The 14,987-nt window shown below is 43.4% G+C and overlaps 1 long non-coding RNA gene across 3 annotated transcripts; it reads left to right on the top strand.

The window, feature by feature from the left end:
- The first annotated feature begins 1,617 nt into the window (after positions 1-1,617).
- Positions 1,618-2,729, top strand: LOC113016773 (uncharacterized). Of its 3 annotated transcripts, none has more exons than XR_003271299.1 (3): positions 1,618-2,344; positions 2,499-2,604; positions 2,671-2,729. It is a non-coding gene; the product is annotated as an uncharacterized LOC113016773 (long non-coding RNA). The 3 variants fall into 3 exon arrangements; XR_003271298.1 differs by having other exon boundaries at positions 1,618-1,860; positions 1,933-2,344; positions 2,499-2,726; XR_003271300.1 differs by having other exon boundaries at positions 1,618-2,040; positions 2,116-2,344; positions 2,499-2,726.
- The last annotated feature ends 12,258 nt before the right edge of the window (positions 2,730-14,987 follow it).

Here is a 14,987-nt window from a genome sequence, read left to right as displayed (position 1 = left end):
TCCAGCCACTTTGGTGGACACTGTGGATGGGAGAAGACCCACTGTGCCATCATGGCACGCTATTACTGGCCTGGCATGGAGGGTGACATTAAAAAATGGGTGAGCACATTCTGTCAGAATGAGCCTCAAACGCATTGTGGAAACCCAAGAACCCCCCCCCCCCCTTTGTTTTTTTCTACATTTGTTTGTTTCTCTGTTGTTCGTATGTCTTGTGTTCGTACCCTGTTGCTCCTAACTAACCCATATAACCTACAGCTCCAAGGCACTTTGCTGATCATTAACATGTAATGTTACTTAATTTGGCAATAGGTTGCTCAGTGCCCACAATGCCAGTGTAAGCGGGCCAATATTAAGGAAAAGAAAGGATACATTCCAATCGAGGTACAGTAACACAGACAGCATATTTGTTACTGTCCAAATACATCAAATGTGACATGTTCTTCTTTACCCCCCTCACAGGTCACAGAGCCCTTTGAGCTCGTTGGAATGGATCTTGTGGGTAAACTGACCTTAACGGATGGTGGTAATCAGTACATTTGTGTGATGGTTGACTATTTCACCAAATGGGCAGAGGCCTACCCACTGAAAAACAAAACTGCAGATGAGGTCACCAGTTGTATTCTGGATTTTTTCTACAAATTTGGTGCACCTAAAAGACTGCTAACAGACCAGGGCTCAGAGTTCTGCAACAAGGTGGGGTATTAGTAGCTCAAGCGCATATGTAATGTCAGCTTGGATGACCAATGTGATCACCTTTTCAAGGTCAACTATGGCCTGTGTAAAACCCTGGACATCCGAAGAAGCCTCTGCTCACCATACCATCCCCAAACCAATGGCTTGGTGGAGAGATTAAATGGCACAATCCAGAGGTACAATACTGTCATTTATATATTGTGCTGTAACTATGTCACAACGATGGCCATTTAGTATATTGTATTCATGCATTGACATTTCAGATCCCTCAATAAACTGGTGAGTGACGAGCCCAAGAATTGGGACAAATTCCTGCAGTCAACCATGTTTGGACTGAGGACAAAAAAGCAGCTGACAACACAATACAGCCTATATTACCTCATGTTCGGCAGAGAGGCAAGGTATCCATCGGAGATCCCAAAGGCATACAAGGTAAAATGGTGTAATGTACAAGAGAGAAGATGTCTCAATCCTAATCCAGTTACTCAGTCATTGTATTTTGGCAGGTTACAGAGGGCATGGTCACTAAACTCATTTCAAATGAAGACGTGTGTGAGGGCCTAAAATCCCAGGAGGTGGTTTACGCTGACGTAACCAAAAATGTCAAAACCACCCAAGACAAGATCCGCAGGGGGAAGGCAGAAAGGGGAGAGGAGGATGGCTTCCAGGTGGGAGACATGGTTTTGCGGAAAAATGTGAGGCAGGAACAGAGAAAAGGTGGCAAACTGGATGCTGATATGCTGGGACCCTTGAGGATTGTGAAGCTGGAAGGCAAAAGTGCTGACTTGGTGTCAGGGAAGGGCAAGCGGACTGTGAAGGTCAACGTTGACCAACTGACGCACTACTTCCAGCCTGAGGAGAGGGTCCCAGCAAAGCTAAAGAACCTGTCACCGCCACCCTGCCAGGGGCCATCAGCACCCCCACTGTCACCGCCACCCTGCCAGGGGCCAGCACTGGTGCAGTCTCGCTGTGACCCCGAAAATGGTGAGTAAGCAGACAATGTACAAATGATATGTCTGACAAGTTCCTGACAATGTTGTCTTCACAGTAATAACCAGAATCTGGGCTGGTGAAAGGGGAAAGGTGCTGTGGTCCAGAATTGGGCCTTACAAGCTATTTGCGGAGAACATTGCAGATTTGGCCCCTGGGAAAGAGTTGGAAAGTGAGGTATGTAGATGTTTTCCACATGAGTGGTCACCTCATTGGACGGGAATGACAATGTACCGTGTGTGCCCCTAGATCATAAATGCATATTTGACACTGGTGGGGCGCCAACACGCTGTATTGATTATGGACTCCTATTTCGTGACATCAGTTTGGCAGGGGTCCATGAAAGGTGTCAGGAAGGTGAGTTGGCTTTGACATGTAACCATCCTCATTCACGACTATTCATGATGTAATGCCACGATCTTCACTTTGTAGCTGGATCTGCTGAATTATGACGTGGCAGCTGGGGCAGTCTGTGACAACAGACACTGGACACTCATTGTAAGACGCCACACAACCATCAGAATTTGACGTGAACCAACTAGGTTTAACATGATCTCCATTTGTTTTTCAAGATAATGTATCTGAAAGAAATGCGGGCTGTCTTTGTTGACCCATTTGGGGCAACACAAGCACAACTCGATAGGTGCAGGGATGTGACAAGGTACGCACGACAGGCTAATGTTAACCACAGCAGTCATATTTCTAACTTGTACATGTGGATCACATAAGGCTGCTGCACTGGATGACATTCAGTACCTGTTCCTTTTCTTGTTTTTTGTACCCATCTGTTTTTTCTTTTTTTTAACATTTGAAAGAGCTCTGGTTAGACGGAAATGTCCAGCCATCGGCAAATGGACATGCTCAACTGTTGCCCATCCAAAACAGCAGGACCTAACATCCTGTGGCGTCTTTGTATGCAAGGTCAGTACAATGCTCATGGTGTATTGTACCTAAATGGACAGATTCTGATGAGTAGACAATGTTCAGCTTGCAGAACAAATACTTTCGGGGACCAATATATCTTTCCCTGTTGACGAGGAGGGGGTTGCCAGGCTCAGACCGGAGCTAGCGCTCTCTCTGCTCCAAAACTCAGGTATACCCGGGAAACGGCATTTGGACCTCCATTTGTGACAGTTATGTGTGTATCCACATTGTGACATATGTATTTATAGATGACATTTCCCAGCTATGTCGTGCCTGTGGTGAGGCAAGCTCAGGTGCAGAAACCGATGACTGGGTAAGATAACAGAATCAATACCTAAGATGGACGCACCTTGACTGGGTTACTTCAACATCACTGGGTGACATGTCACTTTGATGCACCAACAGTGGAATTCTAGTTCAGGTGACCTGCATGCCTCTGCACTTCAAAGACACTAGAGCACCTACAGGACGCATGGAAACAGCAAGTGATGCACAGATGAGACTGTTGCACAGAAATATGCAGTATCTGTACACTGTGACATGTTTAGTTGCTTTACTCAAGAGCCTGACTCCAGCTGAATGACACTGACAATCTACTTTTCCTTGCAGATTGAATGCACCTTCTGTGGGAAGTGGTACCACACAGTGTGTGTCGACTTCCCCTCTGCAGTAGGCGACTACAAATGTAGCGGGTGTTGAATGAACACAGAAGGAATTGACCCGTGTAGTCTTTGCTTACTGATTGTTTGTAGTGTTGACAATCCACATTGCTGGCATTGCATGTTTCAACATATTTGTGGGTAGATTTAGATGCACCACGTGTGAGTGCAGCCACTCAGCCTTTACTCAATGTGATCATAGCAGCAGGTGCAGATGTGTGTCACAAGTTAATCTAGTGGTAGGCTATGGTACTTGGCCACAGGTGGCAGCAGTGGACTGACCTGCATTGGGGACTGGTCCAGCTGCTATGTGGTAGTCAGTAGATGGGCTCCACATTGGGGATTATATGGAAGTTTTGGGGACTGTTTATTGCTGATCACTGTGTGACTGCTGTACATTCAGCGTAGCTGCCATCCCCTTACGGATCGTTATGGGATTGACCACACTTATGCAGACTGTATATCACATCCAACTCTGAAATGTGCGTTTGCAGAGGGGAGACACAGGCAGACTATGCTGGCGACATGTGAGTTACAACACTGGTGAAATATTGGTGTGTCATATATTTGTTCACGACATTTTTCTTATGGGCAAAAGTGTTGATATCAGGATGGTGATTCTTATGACTATGTGTATGTCATTTGGCATTTTGTACAAATGTAGGCTGATAATAAATACATGATATCATTTCATTCATTTCAAAGGTTTATTTGCATGACGCACAAACACACAATTGAAAGGTACAAATGTGCATGACACGAATTCAAACGTGCTGCAGATGTGTGTCACCAGTTGATCTGGCTGTAGGCTGTGGCACTTGGCCAGAGGTGGCGCTGGTTGACTCGACTCCATGTTGGTGCACAGAGCAAACTGCTCGCTTTATTTGTGGAGCAGAAACGCTGAATTCGGTGAAATAAACCGTGCGAGTGGAACGATAACGACGACAAGGGTCTCCCGATCGTTTACTCTTGCTGTCCTGTGAACAACAACGGCGTGGTGTTACTTGTTTGCTGTTTTCGCGATCGCGTCGCGCATGAGGATATCACCAGGTAAACTCGCCACATTTTTAAACATTTTGTTGTTCAACAGCATCAAGACTGACGGAGTGTGTTTGAGACAACCTCACAAGTGTCACAGATGACACATTTGGCGTTTTTTTGCTGGTTTGTCGGTAGGAGCTCCTGAAACGCAAGACTGCCACACATCTGTTCGACCAACGCCAGTTGATCTAAACGCCAGTTGATCTGGAACACCGGCTCTTTTTAGTGAGCCGAACCGAAAGAGCCGGATCTCTAAAAAGAGCGGGAAATCCCATCACTAATTAACAGTGTGCAAAGCAACTGCAACATTCAGTTCTGTTAAAAAGAATTAGAACAATTACAATCTCATAGAGAAACATTAGAGCTGAGTGCAAGTCAAAAAGCACCCGACTAGCTAACGAGTATTAGCTTAGCATGCTAACAAAAATGCTACTCGTGAATAAAGTTACTACCCATGCATCAAAATGCCTGTAACTTTCAGGATACATGCTAGTACTGCTTACAATCAAAATACACGTTGACAATTACCACTGTAAGAATGTTTTCATTAATACACATACAAAATTGACAACAGTATCGCTCACTAGCACCTACCACCAGCTTGGGAGTTTTTTTTCCTTTGCTGAGGCATGCGCTGTGCAGCAATTTGGAACCTTAACAGTTGCAGTTGCTGTGGTTGTCCACCAGGTGGCTCCAACTATTCACAAAGCACATCAATTTTGAGGAAATTCATTAAGCTATTTTCTAAGTCTGTTACACAAGCACCAAATATGCTGCAGCTGGAATGTGAAATTCACAGAGAAACTGCCGTATCCTTCCACTGACCGCTGCAGCACACCTGCACCAGGGCAAACCTCCGCCTGCCCTGCCCAGTCCTGAAATTGAGATTGAAAATGTGACGTCACTCAGGGGTAAAACCGCAAAGAATTCTGGGAACTCGTGGCAAGAGGTACTAGCGCACGCAGGCTTTGAATTGAAATCAGTTATACAGCGATAAAAAGAAACACAAAAAATGGCAAGAAGCTGTTGTATTATTAACTGCAATAGCCGGTCGCATGACAGCCACGGGAAGCCGACGGGTAAAGAGATCGTTTTTATCGGATTACGTCGTTGAAGAGAAATTGTTCGAGCCATGTTTCCGAAGTAACAAAGAGGCAACTGGATTGCAGCCATTCAAAGATAAAATATAACGTCCTAGAACACTCCAGCTCACAGGTTAGTCTGCTCCAAGCATTTCCACAAAGGTCAGTCTGCTGTTGTAGTTAATGCGTCATTTTTCATAACATAATTGGTGATATAGGTTACAAGCAAGTCTGGCGCTGAACAGAAATTGTCGCACTATGCTCCTTTATTTATTGTGCATAAATAGTAAATTGTCCTGACACAATATTGTGTTTCGCTTCTGTTATTACCATGGTACACTGACAAAAACATATACTTTCATTCACAGGATAAAACAGTTGTTTTGTATCACTAATTGCCCAGTACGATTACAGCATACAATATTATTGTCACTGCTACATTTCTGTGATGGGTACCAGAAATTATTTCTACTACTAATTAATTACCATTGAGCTCAAAGGTCCTATTAATAAACGGTCAACGAATGTGTATTTATGAAGACAATTTGTGAGACTGGTAAACTTACCTTTGTTCGTATGATGGTCTTTACTTTCTACACGGTGCATTTCAAGGTCCTGTACCCATCCGTCGGTAAACTGTACCTGGGCTTGTTGCAGTGACCTGAAGTTACTAAACTTCACGAGTGTATGCACTCACTCCAAGAACCGTATAATTATAAATATGAGCGTGGTGAAGTTGGGCAGCACGCTAACGTATTTTGTCCCTCTGTGTGCTCGTAAGGATCTAACACTTTCACTGGTTTGATTTTTTTCCTCGTATCTTTTCTTTGACTTTTCATTAAGTCTGTCTTTGTACGGACCGGCATTGTTCTCCTTCGTTTTGTACATACCTTTTTGGGGGGCAAAGAAAAAGCAAGAATTTATTGGAACCGAAGAATGAACGTTTTGCGGTGCTGCAAATGCTTGCATTTGATGCGGTACTTGGATTGTTTTGCCACGAGTTACCGGCATGCAATGCACGAAAGTCACGTGGTCTGTCAATCTCTATACAGGTGAAAATAGAGCAACAGGACCGCTGAGTCTTTGATTTTATTTATTTTCTGCTGTGTTTTACTTGCATCTATTTGAAAGAGTGAGTGTAAACACAAAAAACTATTTTATTTTATATGCTGGAATGTGCAGAAAATAGGTTTAAATGTTAAACAAATTTCTTCCAGTCAGAGAATGTTGCATATAATTAAATTTTTGCTTGTTGCATAAAGTTAAAAGATTAAAACTGATAAAACAAGTTAAAAAAAAAGAGACTTTTCCATTTGATTACATTTTGTATGATGGATTATGTAGAAAAAGTAGAATTGGGCTAAAAGATCTATTGCTTTATTACCTATTTAGGGGATAAATCATGTTTTAAAAAGTAACTAAGTAACTAATTACTTTTGAAAATAAGTAATCAGTAAAGTAACAGGATTACCTGTTTCAGGAAGTAATCAGTAATTAGTTACTGATTACTTTTTTCAAGTAACTTGGCCAACACTGCTGTCTATTAAGATTATTCTACACTGTTTAAGGTCAGGTGTGGTCTGGGGAGGTCAATCCATGACTGATATTGTTCCACTGTGTATCCAACAGTGTTTAGGATCATTATCATTTTGAACATAGAAGTTGTTCCCAATCAGATGCTATCCAGCCAGTGTTGCATGGTGGTTTAAGATCTCTTGGTGCTTGTCTACATTCGTAATTCCACCAATTAATAGAATGTGCTGGCAGAAAAGCAGCACTAAACCTTGACAAAGCCCCAGCAAGTTAAACCACAAATTTTAAGTTTAGATTCATCACCCCACGACCCCTGAGGCCACTGCTTTAAAGTCCAGTTGTTGTGTAATGTGTCATACCTCAGCAGTTTCTTCCTGTTTCTCTTCCTCAAGAATGGCTTTTTGACAGCCACGATTCCATTGACGCCATTTCTGATGCAACTTCAGCAAAAACCTGATGTTACCAACAACTGTTTAAAGATTTAAACAGTTTAAACCTTAAACAATCTGAAACAGTTTAAACAATTTAAAAACAAGTACAAGGACTGGACTGCAAATGAGTGACAAAAAGCAGCCAACGTCCCAAAAAAAACCTTTGAAAGCTCTTCAGAAAGTCTTCAGAAATCATAATGAAGATTGGTGTCAATCTGGTTCAAAGTTGCCACTCCTGCAATCATTTGACTGTTGTCCTTAAAATGTCACCTGTGACTTAATTAGTTTGTGTCTTTCATGGTACGGGTAACTGTACTGTATTTAATGTATTTATTTATTTTTTTACAACTTCCTATTCTCAAGCTAGCATTATTACAATCACCAAGTACAAGATTGAAAATTTAGGCCATATCAACACGACTCGCTGTTTTTGTAGCTTTTTAGCACTTTCACCAGTTATGTCAAATAAATGGTGGAATCTTGCCTTTTTTTAAGAGCCTTATGTAAAGAAAGAGAATGAAATGTTCTTTTGGTGTAATCTCCTTTGCACCCTGTGTCTATCTGAAGTCATTTCACAGAGCTGAAGCTCCTCTTCAAAGGATGTGGGTGTTTGGGAAAGAGTTGGCTGCAGTGCACAGCCCATTTGACTATGTCACTGCAAAGAGTGTGCTCTGACAAGTTGTTCACAGTCCATATGTATCATCAACACCATACTTTTTTCATAATTCAGGTATTCTGTGAAGGAGCAAGCCAGTTATCAAAAACTCAGGAAACTCAAGATTTTTCCATGAAATGCATGAGTGCATTAAGTGCAAGGGTTAATTAACAGAACAAGTGTTCTTTTCCTTAGCAAAGTTTGTACATGTTTTATTAATTACGTTCACTATGAAGACTTTGACATCAGCGGGGACTTGCTGTACATAATGTAATTCATGCATATGCATTATAAAGCATGCACAGGAAATACTGTATGTAACTATCTAATTAAATGTGTATAGCAGCTTTTTCTTTTAAATGTAGACTGGGTCACGCTGTTGAAGTGAGAAACCACTGGAGCTCTGGCATGGATAACCATGGAAAATACAACAAAAATCAAATATTTAGAACATATACTAGAAGGAACAGAATTTATTTCATTTGACAGACTAGTTACACAATATGGGATCAACAAGAAAAGATTTTTAGAATATCAACAAATTAAATCCATAGTAAAAAAGAAATTTAAACCGGGTCAAGTTGAACTACAAACACCACCAAGTGTGGTTCAATTTCTTACTCTTAAAACCCCCAAATTACTATCCAAAATATACAGAATGCTTTCTAAAACAGATGAATCAATATCACTTCCTATTGCAAAATGGGAAGCGGATTTATCAGTTAACTTAGACCTAAACTTCTGGTCTCAGATTTGCTTAAAAACCTTTCATCTAATTAGAAATCCCAGTCTTCAATTAATTCAATACAAAATATTTCATAGAGTGCACTATACAGGTCATCGGATGTTCAAGATGGGCTTTACGTCTACCAACAACTGCTCACACTGCCAAACCAATTCACCGGACAATTATATCCACACTCTTTGGTTCTGTCCACCAGTTCAGAAGTTTTGGCGCGAGATATGTGAAGACTTATCGAAGTGTCTGAAATGTAACATTCCAACTTCCCCCTTAGTGTGTTTGTTGGGCAGCTTAGCTAATGTCACTTCAGAAAAGAATATCGCCCATATGGTTTTCACTGCCCTATGCATAGCCAAGAAAACAGTCCTCATGAACTGGAAAAATAAAAATAATCTTAATTCTAACCAATATAGAAATTATCTATTAGATTACATTAGTCTTGATACAGCCTCTGCCACCACATCAGATCAATTGCTCTGGGCTCCTTTGATCAGCTCCATCACCTAGTGGGGGTGGGGGGTCATAGTTTGGTCCCTCCTTCACTGTTGTGATTGGTGTGGGGGTAGGGACAGGCTTAGGGCGTCAGGGGGTTCCCTGGAGGCATCTTCCTTCGGGGGCTCAACCCGGGGTAGCAGTCATGTCCGGTTAGGGGCTCTGTTGGCTCTCAGGTGACTGTTTCCTCGCGGCTGCGTGCAGCGGGGCTAGGGGAGGGTCTGTGCTGACGGACGTGGGTTACTGACCTGGTAGCCTGGCTGCCCCTGGGTGGGTCCGGGATGGGCGTGAGGTTCTGGGGGCGCTCCGTCTCTGGGCTGGGGCCTGGGCCGGGCCTCGGGGGCTTGGGTCCTGGTTGGTGTGTTGCCGGGGTTGTGGGCAGGTGGGTGCATGGGGGCCCAGCCCTGGCGCTGGGTGCCGCTGGTGCATCGAGCCACCTGGGGGGCTCTTCAACTGGTGGCGGAGATTGTCACATCTTGCAGGAACTTTCCTCTCTTCAGGAACTCTCTCTGCAGGAGGGGGAGATACAGGAGAGGTGGAGGAAGATCTCAGCCTGGGCGTTTATTGTCTTATGTAGTCTGGAAGATGAGTGGATGGTGGGGTGGGTGCAGTTTTCTCTGTGGTGGGGTTGGGTGGCATGTCCCGGGCTCTGTGGGGCTGGGAGGCGCTGCTGCACTGGGCCCCGGTCTGGATGGGCCTGGGCCCCCTTTCCCTGGCGGGTCGCGGAGTATGGGGGTGCCTACTGGGGTAAGCGGGGGAGCTGGCCCCAGGGAGGGGTCACTTGCCCCTCCCTTCCTTCCCTCCCCATCACCAGCTGCCTCCCTCTTCCCGCTCCACCACAACCACCCACACATGCAGGACCTTGGAGTAGGGGTATGTCACCAGGGTGCAGAGGAGGCTACCCCCCCCCCCTGTCCCCTTCTGACTGCCTCTGCCTCAATTTTATCCCACAACTTAGACATTCACATTACTCACACTCTCATTACACATACATATAGGATCTTGGGGGTGGGCACGATACACGGAATCCAAATTACCATCAGGGTGTACACCCCACCCCTGGTGTCGTTGCCCACCTCTCAATTTTAAATACACGTAGACATTGAGGGCTATCAGGAGGGACTATGCGCTTACCTGCTGCTCTCTGGCAGGTAGCTCCATGCCCTCCTGGGTTTTAAATGCACCTTAGAACACACATGCATCAACACTACAATGAGCGGGTGGAGGGAGGTTTGGAGTCTTCTCTCACCCCCATTCTCTGCGGCCTGCTGGAGCGGGGGACTAGGAGGAGGAGTTGGCCGTCCGACTGCGGTCTGGAGTGTGGGGCCTCCCTGCTGCTGCGGAGTCGGGGCGGTCTGCCTCCCCCCACCGCAGGGAAAAGGGTAACACCACCTGGGTCTGGGTGCAGTTCCCCCTTCCAGGGGCAAGGGTACCTAGACCCGGTTCGTAGAGTACGCTTGGGGAGTGTGATCGTGTGTACAGCGTCTCTTTATGTCTGTCTCCACGTTGGTTGAGTGTGGAGTGAGTGCATATGAGAGCATGAGGGTGGGAATGGATGTTTGTATCTGTGTGTGCCTGTATGTCTGTGTCTATATGTCAGGTTGGGTGTCAGACGCCACCTCTCTGGGGACATCTCAGGCCCTCCAAGGTTTGGAGGCCTATCTCCCCCCACCACCACTTCCCCTGCCAGTGGTGGACTCCCTCAGACATCAGTGCGTTGGTGGTTCTTTGTGTCCGGGGATGGGCGTCCAGGTACACACCGGCTCACTCCTTGGCGGCCGCTTATCGGGGCCTGGAGCCTGGGGCTCGCTCAGGCCACTTCAGGGGTGGGGTGCCCCTGGCCTCTCGGCCTGGGGCTCGGTCACTCAGGCACGGCTGGCTGCCGGCGGAGCTCACGGGCGCGTCACTGCAACTCCCCCTGGCTTCTGCTCTGCGGCTGCTGAGTGAGCCCTCATCTGGGACTCTCCTCAGCTCTTTCTGGGACAGTGGCGCGGCTGCCCCTCTGTTAGTCTTCCTTGGTCTCTTGTGTTCTGGGGGCCTCTGGATATCTGGAGTTTTGATCTCCTCCATACCTGCTTCATGCCCTGGAGGACGGGGCTGTGGCCCCCCCACACCCTCTAGCAGATCATTACATGAAGGAACCTTTTTAAAAAAAAAAACAAGCACGTCCATGCTCACAGGTGAACACACGGGTGATCACACCCACAGACTACACCCTTTTTGGCTCCTACCTCAAAGCACACTGTGTTCTGTTGATCTTATGTCCTGCACAATAATGTTTAATATTTAGTATTTACTGTCATATTCCCATATATCATTGTGATGTTGTTTATTCTATTACTCTTGTTCTCTTCTGCTTGTTTTCTTTTTTCTTTCTCAGCAGGTGATCCAGGTGATCGATATATGCATTTTTTTTTCTTTTTCTTTTTTTTTCTCCCCGTTCTGTTGGTTTTTGTTTTTTGCCCTTCTCCCCCGTCCCTCTTCTCAGCTGTTTCTCTTTCCCTCTTTCTTTCTCCCCTTCTTTCCCCCAGTCAAGTCTGTCCCGTATTCAGTAAGTGAAAATAAAATAAACACTAAAAGGTGAATCAAATGGACCATTACGACAAGGCTGGGATGGTCAATTTGGTAAAGTAAATCCGTTGGGCATCTTTCTTTGCCTTTAGACAACAATTCTGATGGCAAAAGAGCCAAACGGGACAGGCAAAAAAAAAAAAAAAAAAAAGAGAAAATACAACACAAAAAACACACAAAAAGAAAAAAGCTGTATTAAGGAGAATCGAAACTTAAACTTCTACAAGACTTTTTATTGGGAAAAAAATAAGCAAGAGTTTGCAGATACTATTGCATGAATTTTGCTATGCCTGGGTTTCAAACAACAACAACACAACAACAATTATCACTGGGGAAAAATCTGTCAATTCTTGCTATTAACCAAAAACTACATTTGGTTATTGCCATGCAGTTGAAATTATTTCCTATTTGAGACTGGAGGAGCCATAGGTCAGGACCTCAAAATAAGAAAGCAAAATGCAGGCGCAACAAATGATACTAGCACAAATCTTAGAGCTCACTTTTAAAAGATCTACCTTATTCACAAGTACCTCCAAGTATTTATGCCAAATGCCCTCGCTATCACACACCAGAGGGTTTATGTCTCTTTCCAGGATCAAATTCAACTTAAATTTATTATTTTTATCACAAAAATTGAGGGTTCTGATCTTTTTTGAGAGCTTCTAAAGTGAGCCATGACAGAGTAAATTTGAGATCCAGTGCTATAGAGAGTTAGCAAGTTAGAAATATATCGAGGTAGTGTAATGTTCTTATACTCCACAGATGTTTTAGTAGAGGTTATAGCTCAGTGTGGATGGGTGATTGGACAATGGTTCATAATTGACTCTGGCCTTGACAGACAGTCAAAGCAGGATAACCAGAAGGTCTATCAAAGCAAAAAAACAACAACAAAAAAAAAACAGGAAAGTCGAGAGAAAAGAAAAATAAATCTTTCACAACTGTTGCTCCACAAATTGGATCAGATTTAAACATACCACTTCTTTCTTACTGTCTGTTGTTTCATGTTCCTTCTGGGCTGAAGAATTGTTAAATATTTTTATTCTAGTTACCATCAAAATATTTACCATTAGCTGACAATAATGAGCAGTAGAGGAACTTTATAGAACGTTTGCTTTTGTTAAAGCAGCAGTACCACACCATGAAAATACCAAACCACCCATGATTTTGTATTATTGGCAAATTGTAATTAAAGTATCACATGGAAAAGTAATTATTCTGCTGTAAGATGTTCCCTTTCAGTGTTACATGGATCAGTGTTTAAGGTTTAGCATATTTTTAAATGATTAAATTCTGATTATTCCACAGAACTGTATTAAGATTTTAGTCACAGACTGATGTTTTATTTATCTTACCACACATGTCTCTGTGTGTCTTAACTTAATGGACATAACTGATCTCTAAGCAGTGGAAGTTCAATCAAGCACACTGGCCTTCTGTTGGTCTCCAGATCGACGACAGTTTGTCCACAAGAACACTGCTGAAGATGTAAGCACAGAATTTACTTTAATTTTTCATTTCATTAATTACTGTCTATTTTAAATTTCAAAGGGCAAGCACTGCTGCCTTACTTGCCCTGAAAGAAAACAATTCAGCTAAATCCATCTAAAGTTTAATAGCATTAACCAGATCTGACTGACTAATCACACAGAGGGATGTACGACCAAAGAGCCCAGAGATTATTAGATTGAGCAATGGGGCATTTGATGCTTTTAGCAAACAGAAGAATTCTTTATTTCAAGGTCTGTCAAAGTTAACACAGTACTACTTGACATGCTTACAGTAATAGCATTAGCATAGTAGTGTTTCAAAGACATAATCTTCGTCATCCTTACTTGTTACTATGCCAATATCATGAAATATCCCACATTTTGTGTTTGGACATATGTCCATCTGGCCTCTGACCAATTAACTGGAATCAATAACACAGCCTTGCTTCTAGCGAGGCTTGACAAACACATCTCTATCAAGAAATAGTAAACTAGGAAATGGTTGGCTGATGTGATAATTGTAATTACTGTCTTAGACTTTATTGCATTATTGGCTTCATTACTGCAGCTGAGTGCTGTATCTATGACTCTGTCCTTTAACCTGTGCACAACCCCCATGCATTAACACAGCATTTTCTTTATTTGGGATTGAGTAACAGCGTAACAGCAGTCGTCTTCACAAATTACTCCCACATTTTCATTCATTTCCCACACGATGCCTCCAATTGTATGATTCAGAGATCTGGCAGTGGTTTCAGTGGTTTATGTCAATTTGAGCACACAGGCATCAAACGCTGTGAACAGATTTGCTAATTTGTGGTCTGGATGCTGTTGGCCTTTGTTTACATACAGCCATAAGCAAAAAGCTGTGACAGCACAATAGCTCACAAACCATCCTGTCACTGGTGGATTCAAAGAGGCTGCCCCAAATAAAAAATTAAAATAATAAGGAGGTTAATAAGGAGACAGAAAGATACCCCTAATGGATATTTTACAGGGGTGGATAAGGGATATTGAAACAGCACAGAAAGGGAATAAGTTATGCCTCCTATGTTTATTTTTTTTTTTTGAGATTTTGCTCTAGCATGCCCTGATTGCCACACCAGAGCCAAAAAAGTAATACCTTATTATTTCACCAGTTCTCTTCTGGATACAGCGGTGGATGTACTACTTTTAACAATAGAATCCATGGTAACAGCGTGATAATGATGCACTGTTACTTTTCCCCACATTCACATTGTTTGTGATGCTGTTATAGACTTCTTTCAGGCTGGGAAAGTGTGAGGAATGATGAGGCACTTATCAGTCACTCAAGAATTACAAGCAAGCTGGGCTAATATGCTATCTGGGTATTTTTTTAAGAAGATTTTCCAAAAAGTGATTGGTAATCACGTGGTGATTCTCAGGCTTCTATAATTGCTGTAAAGCACTGTAAAGCCAGTTTTTGTTGGTGAAGACTATTTCATCATCTGGACGTCTCTGCGAGTCTCTGTCTCGTCATAAAAAGTCTCCAAGGCTTTTGTCAAATGTCAACCAGTCATGTGGAGTCTCAGTCCACTAGAGAAGGATCTAGTAACACCTGGAAATGTCCCATGATGTCTGTAGTGCTGATATAAACTGGAATCTGCCTCAGTGCAGGTAGGCATCAAGGACTTCTTCACACTTAGTGAATCCATTTCCCTGTCTG

The sequence above is a fragment of the Astatotilapia calliptera genome, chromosome 23 (assembly GCF_900246225.1).
Source record: "Astatotilapia calliptera chromosome 23, fAstCal1.2, whole genome shotgun sequence".
Taxonomy (NCBI): domain Eukaryota; kingdom Metazoa; phylum Chordata; class Actinopteri; order Cichliformes; family Cichlidae; genus Astatotilapia; species Astatotilapia calliptera.
Note: the sequence above shows the minus strand (reverse complement) of the source record. Positions and strands in the feature narration are given on the sequence as shown.